The following is a 13,983-nucleotide window of genomic DNA, read 5'->3' as shown; positions in this document are numbered from 1 at the left end:
ATGTGTTCTCATGATTTAGCTCCCATTTATAAGGGAGAACATGAGGTATTTGGTTTTCTGTTCCTGCATTAATTTGCTAAGGATAATGGCCTCCAGTTTCCATTCATGTTCTTGCAAAAGACATGATTTCATTCTTTTTATGGCTGCATAGTATTCCATTGTTTATATGTACCACATTGTCTTTATCCAATCTGCCATTGATGGGCATTTAGGTTGATACCATGTCTTTGCTATTGTGAATAGTGCTGCAATCAACATACACATGCATGTGCCTATATGGTAGAACAATTTATATTCTTTTGGGTATGTATCCAGTAATGGGATTGGTAGGTAGAATTGTAGTTCTGTTCTTCATTCTATGAAGAACTGCCACACTGCTTTCCCCAAAGTTTGAAGTAATTTACACTCTCATCAACAGTGTATAAGCATTCTCTTTCCTCTGTTACTTTTTTATCTTTTTTTTTTTTTTGAGACAGGGTCTCACTCTGTCACCTTACCCAGGCTGAAATGCAGTGGTGCTCACTACACCCTCCACTTCCCAGGCTCAAGCAATTCTTCCACTTTAGCCTCCCTAGTAACTGGGACTATAGACACATGCCACCATAGCTGGCTAATTTTTTAACTTTTTGTAGAGACACTGTTTCATTATATTGCCCAGGCTGGTCTCAAACTCCTGGGCTCAAGTGATCTTCCTGCCTTGGCCTCCCAGAGTGCTGGGATTACAGACATGAGCCACTGACTTTTTAATAATAGCCATTTTGACTGGTGTGAGATGGTATTGTAGTTTTGATTTGCATTTCTCTAATGATCAGTGATACTGAGCTTTTCTTCATATGCTTGTTGGCTGCATGTATGTCTTCTTTTGAAAAGTGTCTCTTCATGTCCTTTGCCCACTTTTCAATGGGGTTGTTTTTTTTTCTAAATTTGTTTAAGTTCTTTATAGTTGCTGAATATTAGACCTTTGTCACATGCATAGTTGGCAAATATTTTCTCCCATTCTGTAGGTTGTCTGTTTCCTCTGTTGATAGTTTCTTTTGCTGTGCAGAAGCTCTTAAGTTTAATTAGATCCCATTTGTCAATTTTGCTTTTGTTGCAATTGCTGTTGGTATCTTCATCATGAAATCTTTGCCAGTTTCTATGCCTGGAATGGCATTACCTAGGTTTTTTTTCAGGGTTTTTATAGTTTTCAGTTTTACATTTTAGCCTTTAGCAATCTTGAGTTGATTTTTGTATATGGTATGAAGAAAAGGCTCAGTTTCAATCTTCTGCATATGGCTAGCCTGTTATCCCAGCAGCATGTATTGAATAGGGAGTCTTTCCCTATTGCTTGTTTTTGTCAACTCTGTCAAAGATCAGATGGTTGTAGGTGTGCAGCCTTATTTCTGGGGTCCCTATTCTGTTCCATTGGTCTATGTGTCTGTTTTGGTACCACTACTATGCTGTTTTAGTTATTGCAGGCCTATAGCATAGTTTGAAGTTGGGTAATGTGGTATCTCCGGCTTTGTTATTTTTTCTTAGAATTGTCTTGGCTATTTCAGCTATTTTTTGGTTCCATAAGAATTTTAAAATAGTTTTTTCTAGTTTGGTGAAGAATGTCATTGGTAGTTTGATATGAATAGCATTGGATCTGTAAATTGCTTTGGGCAGTAGGGCAATTTTAATGATATTGATTTTTTCTATTCATGGGCATGGAATGTTTTTCCATTTGTTTGTATCACCTCTGATTTCTTTGAGTAGTGCTTTGTAATTCTCATTGTTGAGATCTTTCACCTCCTTCATTGGCTGTATGCCTACATATTTTATTCATTTTGTGGCAATTGTGAATGAGATTGCATTCTTGGTATGGTTCTCAGCTTGGCTGTTGTTGGTGTATAGGTATACTAGTGAGTTTTGTACATTGATTTTGTATCCTGAAACTTTGCTGAAGTTATATCAGATTAAGGAGCTTTTGGGCAAAGAATATGGGGTTTTCTAGATATAGAATTATACTGTCAGCAAACAGAGATAGTTGGACTTTCTCTCCTTCTGTCTGGATTCCGTTTCTTTCTTTCTCTTGCCTGATTTCTCTGGTTAGGACTTCCAATTCCAATACTATATTTTTTTTTTTTTTTTTTTTTTTTGAGACGGAGTCTCGCTCTGTCACCCAGGCTGGAGTGCAGTGGCCGGATCTCAGCTCACTGCAAGCTCTGCCTCCCGGGTTTATGCCATTCTCCTGCCTCAGCCTCCCGAGTAGCTGGGACTACAGGCGCCCGCCACCTCGCCCGGCTAGTTTTTTTTTTGTATTTTTTAGTAGAGACGGGTTTCACCGTGTTATCCAGGACGGTCTCGATCTCCGGACCTCGTGATCCGCCCGTCTCGGCCTCCCTAAGTGCTGGGATTACAGGCTTGAGCCACCGCGCCCGGCCCCAATACTATATTGAATAAGAGTGGTGAGAGAAGGCATCCTTATCTTGTGCTGGTTTTTAAGGGGAATGCTTCCAGCTTTTGCCCATTCAGTATGATGTTGGCTGTGGTTTTGTCATAGATGGCTTTTATTATTTTGAGATATGTTCCTTCAATATATAGTTTATTGAGAGTTTTTAACATGAACGGATATTGAATTTTATCAAAAGCCTTTTCTGCATCTACTGAGATGATTATGTTCTGTTTATGTGATGAATCACACTCGTTGATTTGCATATATTGAACCAAGCTTATATCCCAGGGTTAAAGCTTACTTGATTGTGGGGGATTAGCTTTGTGATGTGCTGCTGGATTCAGTTAGCAAGTATTTTGTTGAGAATTTTTACATCAAGGATATTGGCCTGAAGTTTTTTTCTTTTTCTTTTTTTGGTGTGTCTTTGCCAGATTTTGGTATCAGGATGATGCTGGCCTCATAGAATGAGTTAGGGAGGAGTCCCTTCTCCTCAATTTTCTGGAATTGTTTCAGTAGGAATGGTATCCGCTCTTTTTGGTATATCTGGTAGAAATCAGCTGTGAATTTGTCTGGTCCTGGGCTTTTTCTGGTTGGCAGACTATTTATTACTGATTCCATTTTGGAGCTAATTATTAGCCTGTTCAAGGAATCAATTTCTTCCTGGTTCAGTCTTGTGAAGGTGTATGTGTCCAGCAATTTGTTCATCTCTTCTAGGTTTTCTAGTTTGTGTTTGTAGTAGTTTCTGATGGTTATTCGTATTTCTGTAGGGTCAGTGGTAACACCTTCTTTTGCCATTTCTAATTGTCTTTACTTAGATATTCTCTATTTTCTTTATTAGTCTGGCTAGTGGCCTATCTTATTAATCTTTTTAAAAATCCAACTCCTGTATTCCTAATCCTTTGAATTTTTTGTGTGTCTCAATCTCCTTCAGCTCAGCTCTGATGTTGGTTATTTCTTGTCTTCTGCTACCTTTGGGGTTCATTTACTCTTTCTTATCTAGTTCTTTTAGTTGTGATGTTAGGTTGTTAATTTGAGATCTTTCTAGGTTTTTGAAACAGGCATTTAGTGCTATAAATTTCCCTCTTAACACTGCATTAGCTGTGTCCCAGACATTCTGCTCTGTTGCATCTTTGTTCTCATTAGTTTGAAATAATTTCTTAATTTTTGCCTTAATTTCATTATTTCTCTCCAAATTATTCACAATCAGGTTGTTTAATAGCTATGTAATTGCATGGTTTTGAGCTTTTTTAAAGTATTGATTTCTATTTTCATTGTGCTTTTTATGATTTCAGTTCTTTTGCATTTGCTGAGGATTGTTTTATGCCTGACTGTGTGGTTGATTGTAGAGTATGTGCCATGTGGCAATGAGAAGAATGTACATTCTGTTGTTTTTGAGTGGAAAGTTCAGTAGAGGCCTATCACATCCATTTGGTCCAATGTTGAGTTCAGGTCCTGCATATCTTTTTAAAATTTCTGTCTTGATGCTCTGTTTAAGACTGTAAGTGAAGTATTATTGTGTGGAAGTCTAAGTCTCTTTGAAGGTCTCTAAGAACTTGCTGTAGGAATCTTGTGTTGGGTACATATCTAATTAGGATAGTTAGGTCTTCTTGTGGAATTGAATTATTTACCCTTATGTAATTTGCTTCTTTGTCTTTTTTGATCTTTGTTGGTGTAAAGTCTGTTGTGTCTGAAATTAGGATTGCAATCCCTGCTTTTTTTCTGTTTTCCATTTACTTCTTTGTCTTTTTTGATCTTTGTTGGTTTAAAGTCTGTTTTGTCTGAAATTAGGATTGCAACCCCTGCTTTTTTCTGTTTTCCATTTGCTTGGTTGATTTTCCTCCATCTCTTTATTTTGAGCCTATGGGTATTATTGTGTGTAAGACAGGTCTCTTGAAGGCAGCATATCATTGGGTCTTGCTTTTTTTAAAAAATTTTTATTTTTATTTAAATTCAGCTTGCCACTCTGTGCCTTTTAAATGGGGCATTTAGGCTGTTTACAGTCAAGGTTAATATTGATACATCTGTATTTGATCTTATCATCATGTTGTTAGCTGGTTATTATGCCAGCTTTTTTGTGTGGTTGCTTTATAGTGCAACTAGTCTGTGTATTTAAGTGTGTTTATCTATTGGCTGGTAATGGTCTTTCTTTTCCATATTTAGTGCTCCTTTCAAGATCTCTTGTAAGGTGGGTTTGATAGTAATGAACTCTCTCAGCATTTGCTTATCTGAAAAGGATCTTATTTCTCCTTTGCTTAGGAAGCTTGGTTTGACTGGATATAAAACTATTGGTTGAGGATATTTCTCTTTAAGAATGTTGAATATTGGCTTTCAATCTCTTCTGGCTTGTGGGGTTTCTGCTAAGATGTATGCTGTTTGCCTGATAGGATTCCCTTTATCTCTAGCTGCCTTTAACATTCTTTCTTTCATTTCAACCTTGAAAAATCTGATGATTATGTGTGTTGGGGATGATCTTATTGTGTAGAACCTTGCAGAAATTTTCTGTATTTCCTGAATTTGACTGTTGGTCTCTCTAGTGACATTGGGAAAGTTTCCATGGATGATATCATGAAACACACTTTCCAAGTTGTTTGCTTTCTTCCCCTCCCTTTTAGGTATGCCAATGATTTATAGATTTTTCCCCTTTACATAATCCCATGTTTCTCAGGGGTTTTGCTCATTCATTTTCATTCCTTTTTTCTTTATTTTTGTCTGACTGTCTTATTTCAGAAAACAAGTCTTCACTTTCTGAGATTCTTTCTTCAGCTTGGTCTATTCTGCTGTTAATACTTTCCATTGCATTGTGAAACTCTTGTAGTGTGTTTCAGATCAGTAGCTTTACAAGATCAGTTAGGTTACTTTTTATACTGGCTATTTCATATGTCAGCTCCAGCATTATTTTATTGTGATTCTTAGTTTCCTTGGATTGAGTTTTGCTGTTCTCCTGAATCCTGATGATCTTTATTCCTATCCACATTCTGAATTCCTTTTCTGTCATTTCAGGCAATTTGGCCTGGTTAGGAACCCTTGTTGGGAAACCAGTGAGGTCGTTTACAGGGCATAAGACACTCTGGCCATTTGAGTTGCTGGAGTTCTTGCATTATTTTTTTAAATTTCTGTGTGTGAGTGTTCCTTTAAATGTGGTATAGATTGAGTACAATCAATAGACTTCTTTTCTGGACATTTTCACATGACCAAGGCTTTGTACAGGGTCTTTATTTATAGCTGATTCTTGTCTTTGGCTTCACTTGGGGGTATGTTAGTGAGGTATTTTTGGTGTTGAAGTTTTGGGGTTTGATCTAGCAGGTGGTGCTTCAACATAGTGGTCAGTTGGTAGGCTCCTGCTGAGTTGTGCCACTCTCCTATATTTCTTCACAGTTTCAGTCATGCTCCCTTTAATGCTCAGAAACTGTGGGCTCCTGTTCCACTTGAGTGCTGACTGTAGATCATGGCTTGGCAGTCACTGCAGGCAGTCAGTGCAGTCTATGCACTGCAGCTCTAAGGTGATTTCAGGGTTTATATTTCCTCCACAACTTGGAGGCAGTAGAAGAAGGGACCTTAGTAGTGGTCGTGGCTGAGAGTCTTTTACTCATCTCCTAGAGAGATGCAGGCCAGCAATCGCTCGGTGTGAACAGCCTGGGATGGGGGGTGGTCTGTGCTGTGGGCCCAAACTGTGGGCTTCCTGCCTGGTGATAAGCAGTGAGGATGGATAGGACCCATGGGAGACAGACTGGCCTCCTTTCCTTAGGTTGATTGCAGCTTGTTGGACATGTAGATAAGGTACTCGGGGTTGTTACTCCTTCATTAGTCCAAGGTTAACAGTGGTAGTACCACTGCAGAGGCAGTGGCAAAGAGGCTTTTGATTGCCCCTGGTGGTTCCACCTCGGAGAAACACACAGCTGCTGTTACTAGGAGTGTTCAGCCAATGGAGTGGGGCAGTTGCCCTGTTGGTGTGAGCTTGGGCTCTGCCTGTCAGGGAGCAGAGAGTCAAGGCGTCACTGAGAGAAGAGACTGATCTCCTCTCTATATGGTGATTGTGCTAAAAGCTTGGGTGTAGCCTCGGGCTCTTTGTTTATTCCCAATACCAAGGGGCAGCAGGGATAGATCTGCTGTTGTAGCAGTGGCAGAGGGGCTGTTGTATGCCTCTGGGAGCTTCTGCTCAGAGAAATTCTGGGCTGCTACCAGTAGATATGCTCAGCGGTAGGGGGGGGTGACTGTACTTTGGTCATGAGCTGGGGGCCCTGCTTGGTGAAGTGAAGAGTTGGGGGTGAAGGTTCCCAGAGAAGAGAGGGTAAACTTCTCTCCAGGGTGGCTGTGGTGTGCTGAATGTACCATTGTGGTTTCTAGGCCTTTTGTTCCTTCCCCAGCCCAAGGACTGCTAGGGTGGTAACACTGCAACCATGATTGCAGAGGGGTTGTGGCTCTGAGATTTCCTCCTTGGAGAAATTCTAGACTACTTCCGATTGAAGTGGTCAGGCAGGGGCAGGGTGGTTGTGCTGGAGTCCCAGATCAGGCAGTCCTGCCCAGTGAGAAGTGAGGACCGGGACCTGTGTGAACAGTCCAGCCACTTTTCCGTAAGGTTGGTGTTCTGTGCTGGGGATCTGCACCAGCCCCTGGACCCCACGGACTCTCCAGTGCTTAGAGATAACAATGGCAAGGGCTGTGAGACAGCAAAGATGGCAACATGCCCCTCCAACTGGGAACTGTCTCCCAAGTTGTTGCAGAGCTGATATTGGCTCGATAGCCCTGGTGAGGGGTGGTTGGAGTCTCAGACAGGGAGGACCCACCCAGTGAGGAGACACAGGATTAGGGACCCACATAACAAACAGTCTTGCCACTTTTCCATAGGGCTGCTGCAGTATCCTGGGAGCCTGCTTTTGTCTCTGGTCACCTCAGATTTTCCAGTACCTGAAGGTATCAACACGGAAGGCTATGAAACAGCAAAGATAGTGGCCTCCCCTCCCTCTGGGAGCTCTGTCCCAAGGAGGTACAGACCTGTTGCTAGCCTGAACACACTGGCAGGAGGTGGGTGGACACCCTGGTTGGGAGAGCCTAGTCAAGAGGAATAGGATCTGGGACATGTAAAAAAGCAGTCTGGCTGCTCTTCTAGTAGGGCAGCTGTGCTTTGCTGGGGTCACATTAGCTCCTGGTCACTGTGAACTCTCTAAAGCCTGAAGGCAACAATGGCTAAGATTGCTTAAATAGCAAAGATGGCAGCCTATCTCTCCCATTGGGAGCTCTGTCTAAGCGAGGTTTGAAACTGCTGCCGGCTGGAAAACAGTGGCAGGGGCAGCTGGAGGCCCTGGTTGGGAGATTCTGCTCACTGAAGAGAAACGGGATTCAGGACCTATGTGGATAAGCAGTCTGACTGCTTTTCTGTAGGGCAGTTGTGCTATGTTGGAGGATGACTCCAGTCCCTAGTCATCGCAGACTCCTTGGAGTTCAAGGGCAACAATAGCTAAGGCAGTCAAACAGCAAAGATGGTGGCCATCTTTGGATGGAAAACACTGCTGAGCCAGTGGCTGGAGACCTGCTCAGCAGGCCCCCCGAGGTAAGGAGAAGCAGGGTCAGGGACCCATGTTAAAAAGCAGTCTGGCCACTTTTCTGTAGGGCAGCTGCACAGAAGACAACAATGGTTAACTCTGTGAAACAGCAAAGATGGTGGACTGCCTCTCCCTCTGGGAGCTCCATCTCAGGGAGATGTAATGCTGCTACCAGTGGCTAGCTGGACCCCAAGCCAGTGGGTCTTATCCTGCAAGGTGCTATGGAAGCAGGGCCTGCATCTCATCACTGCTTGGTGTCCTGTATTCAGCCCCTTTCCTAGGGGTATCTGTGGGGCAGGGGTGTGTCTAACCTCTTGCTTTGCCAGAGTTGCAGCTGCTTTTTGCTGGGAAAAAAGAGCCCCAGATATCTAAGGCTCCCAGGGTTCTGTGTGTGCCTAAGCAGCTACTCTGCTGAGACTCCAAAGAGTTCTGCATGTCAGACTGAAGGCCCTGGTGGAGTATGTTCATGAGGGGATCTCCTGAGCCAAGAGTTGCAGAGATGCATGGGAAAAGTGCAGATCCCCAGGGTTGCTCACTCACTCACTGCTTCCCTGGGCTGGGGAGGTTCCCCTGGCTCTATTTTGCTCCCACATAGGTGGTCGTCTTGCCTTGAATTTCTCCATTCTCTTTGAGTTGAGTTGTTTCCTTGATGAGTCTCAATGCATGTACGTGGATGTTTCAATTGAAGATGCTGTATTTACCTGCCCTTACTGTATTTTCTTGCCCTTTCTATTTCTCTCCATGAGTGTGCACACCAGCTACTTCTAGCTGGCCATCTTGGCCAGCATTTTTATTTGATTCTTTTTTATGACTGAGTAGTATTCCATTGTGTGTGTGTGTATGTGTGAGTACACACACAATGGAATGCTGTATTGTCTTTATCCAATCATCTGTTGATGGACACTTAGGTTAATTCCATGTCTTTACTATTGTGAATAGTGCTGTGATAAGCATATAGATGTAAGTATCTTTTTAATATAATGATTTCTTTTATTTTGGGTAGATACCCAGTAGTGAGATTGCTGGATCAAATAGTAGTTTTTTTTTTTTTAAGTTATTTGAGCAATATCTCTATTGTTTTTCATAGAGATTGCACTAATTTACATTCCCACCAACAGTGTATAAGTGTTCCTTTTTCTAGGCATACTCATTACATCTATTATTTTTTGACTTTTTAATAGTAGCTGTCCTGACTAGTGTAAGATGATATCTCATTGTGGTTTTAATTTGCATTTCTCTGATGCTTCATGATGTTGAGCATTTTTTTCATGGTTCTTGGCCATTTGTATGTCTTCTTTTGAAAAATGTCTATTCATGTCCTTTGCCCACTTTTTGTTTATTTTTTTTTAAATTATTATACTTTAAGTTCTGGGATACATATGTAGAACATGCAGGTTTGTTACATAGGTATACACGTGCCATGGTGATTTGCTGCATTTATCAACCCATCATCTACATTAGGTATTTCTTCTAATGCTATCCCTCCCCTAGCCCCCCAGCCCCCAACAGACCCTGGTGTGTGATCTTCCCCTCGCTGTGTCCATGTGTTCTCATTGTTCAACTCCCACTTATGAGTGAGAACATGCCATGTTTGGTTTTCTGTTCTTGTGTTAGTTTGCTGAGAATGATAATTTCCGGCTTCATCTAAGTCCCTGTAAAAAACATGTACTCATCCTTTTTTATGACTACATAGTATTACATGGTGTGTATGTGCCACATTTTCTTTATCCAGTCTATCATTGATGGGCATTTAGGTTGGTTCCAAATCTTTGCTATTGTGAACAATGCTGTAATAAACATATGTGTGCCTGTGTCTTTATAGTAGAATGATTTATAATCCTTTGGATATATACCTAGTAATGGGATTGCTGGGTCAAATGGTATTTCTGGTTCTAGATCCTTGAGGAATCACCACACTGTCTCCTACAATGGTTGAACTAATTTACACTGCCACCAACAGTGTAAAAGCATTCCTATTTCTCCACATCCTCTCTGGCATCTGTTGTTTCTTGACTTTTTAAATGATCACCGCTCTAACTGCTTTGCCCGCTTTTTAATGGGGCTATTTCTTTTTTGTTGTTCAGTTGTTTGAATTCCTTGTAGATTATGGATATTAGTCCCTTGTCAGATGAATAGTTTGCAAATATTTTCTTCCATTCTGCAGGTTGTCTGTTTATTCTGTTGATTATTTCTTTTATTGTGCATAAGCTTTTTAGTTAAGCCCCATTTGTCTATTTTTGTTTTTCTTGCATTTGCTTTTGAGGCCATAATTGTTGTGAATACTTTGCCTAGGTCAACGTCCAGAAGAGTTTTCCCCATGTTTTCTTCTAGTATTTTAATAGTTTCAGGACTTACATTTAAATTCTTAAACCATCTTGGGTTGATTTTTGTATAAGCTGAAAGGGGAGGGGCTCCAGTTTTATGCTTCTGCATATGGCAATCCGATTTCCCCAGCAACATTTATTGAAAAGAGCGTCCTTTACTCAATGTATGTTTTTGTCAACTTTGTCAAAGATCAGTTGGTTGTAATTATGTGGCTGTATTTTTGGGTTCTCTATTCTGTTCCATTTATCTATGCATCTATTTTTATACTGGTAGGATGCTAGTTTTGGTTACTATAGCCTTGTAGTGTAAAGTCAGGTAATCTGATACCTCCAGCTTTGTTCTTTTTGCTCAGAAATGTTTTGGCTATGGGTTCTTTTTTGATTCCATATAAATTTTAGGATTGTATTTTTCTGTTAAAATTGCATTCATATTTTGATAGGAATTGCATTAAATCTGTAGATTGCTTTGGGTAGTATGGTCATTTTAATGATATTGATTCTTTTAACCCATGAGCATGGGATGTTTTTCCATTTGTTTGTGTCATCTACAATTTCCTTTACCAGTGTTTTGTAGTTTTCCTTGCAGAGAGCTTTTACTTTCCTGGTTAAATATATTTCTAGGTATTTTTTTGTTGTTGCTATTGTTAATGGAATTGATTTCTTGATTTGATTCTTAGCTTGATCATTATTGTCATACAGAAATGCCACTGATTTTTGTACATTGATTTTTTTTTTTAATCCTGAAACTTTATTGAACTCATTTATCAAATTTGGGAGTCTGTTGGAGGAGTCCATGGGGTTTTCTAGCTGTAAGATCACATCATCAACAGAGATAATTTGAATTCCTTCTTTCCAATTTGGATGCCTTTTATTTCTTTCTGTTGCCTGATTGCTCTGTCTAAGACTTCCAGTACTATGTTGAATAGGAGTGGTGAAAGTGGGCATCCCTTCTTAGGGCGTTCCTGTTCTTAGGAAATGATTTCAACTTTAACCTGTACAGTATGATATTGGCTGTGGGTTTGTCATATATTGCTTTTATTATTTTAAGGTATGTTCCTTTAATGCCTAGTCTGTTGAGGGTTTTTATCATTAAGAGATGCTGAATTTTATCAAATGCTTTTTCTGCATCTATTGAGAGGATCATATCATTTTTGTTTTTAATTCTGTCTATGTAATGAATCACATTTATTGATTTGCATATGTTGAACCATTCTTGCATTTCTGGGATTAATCTCACCTGATCATAGTTAATATCTTTTTGATGTGCTTTTGGATGTGGTTTGCTTGTATTTTGTTGAGGATTTTTGCATTTATGTTCATTGGTGATATTGGTCTGTAGTTTTCTTTTTTTGTCGTATCTTTGTCTGGCTTTGGTATTAGGATGATACCAGATTCATATAATGAGTTAGGACAGATTCCCTTTACCTCAGTTTTTTGAAAGAGTATCTGGAGGATTGGTACCAGTTCTTCTTTGTATGTTTTACAGAATTTTGTTGTGAATCTCTGTGGTCATTGGCTTTTATTTTCTTGGGAGATTTAAAAATTACCGATTCAGTCTCACTACTCGTTATTGGTCTGTTCAGTATTTCTATTTCTTCCTGAATCAATCTTGGTTGGTAGTATGTTTCCAGGAATTTATCCATTTCCTCTAGGTTTTCTAGTTTGTGAGCATATAGTTGCTCCTAGTAGTCTCTGATTATCTTTTGTATTTATGTGGTATCAGTTTTGGCACCTCCTTTTAAATTTCTGATTATGTTTACTTGGATCTTCTCTGTCTTTCTTGGTTAGTCTAGCTAATGGTTTATCAATTTTATCTTTTAAAGAACTAACTTCTTTTTTCATTAATCCTCAGTATTCTTTTGTTCTTAATTTTATTTAGTACTGCTCTGATTTTTGTTATTTCTTTTCTTCTGCTAGCTTCGAGTTTGGTTTGTTCTTTTTTTTCCTAGTTACTTGAGGTGCAATGTGAGGTGGTTACTTTGTTATCTTTCTTTTTTTTTTTTTTTTTTGATGTAGACATTTAACACTATAAACTTCCCTTTCAGTGCTGCTTTTTCTATATCTTAGAAGTTTTGGTATGTTATGTTTCCATTTTCATTTGTTTCAAAAAATTTTAAATTTCTATCTTAATTTTGTCATTGACCCAAAGATCATTCAGGAGTGTGTTTAATTTCCATATATTTGTATCATTTTGAGAGTTGTTCTTGGCATTGATTTCTAGTTTTATTACACTGTTGTCTGAGAAGATACTTGGTATAATTTCACTTTTTAAAAATTTATTAAAACTTGTTTTGCGGCTTAATATATTACCTGTCTTGGAGAATGTCCCCTGAACTGATGAGAAGAATGTCTATTCTGCCATTTTGGGGTAGAATGTTCTATAAATGTCTTTCAGGTTCATTTAGTCCAAAGTCCAATTTAAGCCCAGTTTTTCTTTGTTGGTTTTGTGTCTCAGTGATCAGTCTAGTGCTATAAGTGGGGTAGTGACATCCCCTGGTATTATTGTATTGCAGTCTATGGCTTTATTTAGGTCTAGCATTATTTGTTTTATGAATCTTAGGGCTCTAATGTTGGATGCATGTGTATTGTGATCATTATATCCTCTCGTTGAATTGATCCCTTTAGCATATTATGACTTCTGTCTTTTTTTTTTTTAATTGTTGTTGGCTTAATGTCTGTTTTATCTGATGTAAGTATATCTACTCCTTCTTGCTTTTGGTTTCCATTTGCATGGAATATGTTTTTCCACCCCTTTACCATCAATCTATAAGTGTCTTTTCCAGAAGGTGGGTTTCTTGTAAGTAGCATATAGTTGGTTCATGTTTTTTTATTCCTTCTGTTAATCTATATCTTTTAAGTGATTAATTTAATCCATTTATATTTAATGTTAACATTGATATGTGATTTTTCATTATTGTCATAATATTAATTGTTATCTAGTTGCTTTGTAGATTCTTTGTTTCTTTCCCCCACCACCCCCATCTGTGGTTTGGTGGAGTTCTATCATGCTGCCATTTATTTATTTCTCTTTCTCCTTTATGTGATTGTTTTATAAGACCTGTGAGTTTTATACTTCATGAATTTTTATGATGGTGAATAACAACCTTTTGTTTTCCATGTTTATAACTCCTTTGGACATTTCCTATAGGGCTGGCCAAGTACTGACAAATTCCCTCAGCATTTGCTTGTCTTGGAAAGAATTTATTTCCTTTTCATTTATGGAACTTATTCTGGCAGGACACAGAATTCATGATTGGTAGGTTTTTTAAAGCACTTTGAAAATGAAATCTCTTCTGGCTTGTAAAATTTCTGCTGAAATTTCCACTGTTAGTCTGACAAGGTTTTCTTTATAGGTGACTGGATGCTTTTCTCTTGCTGATTTTAGGATTTTTTTTTTTCATGTTTACTTTAAACTGTCTGATGACAACACGTCATGATGAAGTCCTTCTTGCAGTGTATCTTCCTGGTGTTTACTGGGCCTCCTGTATCTAAATGTTTAATTCTCTTGCAAGACTAGGGAACTTTTTATGAATTATTTCCCTTAATCTGTTGTTAAAACTTTTTGCTTTTTATTCTCCCATACAAATCATTGGTATTCCCATGGACTCCATTGTATACCATGAATCTATATATTGGTATTCCATTGGAATACCAGTGATTTGTATGTTGGGAGACTTTACCTAGTCCCATACTTCTTGAAGAC

This window comes from Macaca nemestrina, chromosome 1, assembly GCF_043159975.1.
Source record: "Macaca nemestrina isolate mMacNem1 chromosome 1, mMacNem.hap1, whole genome shotgun sequence".
NCBI lineage: Eukaryota > Metazoa > Chordata > Mammalia > Primates > Cercopithecidae > Macaca > Macaca nemestrina.
This window is presented reverse-complemented; position numbering follows the sequence as displayed.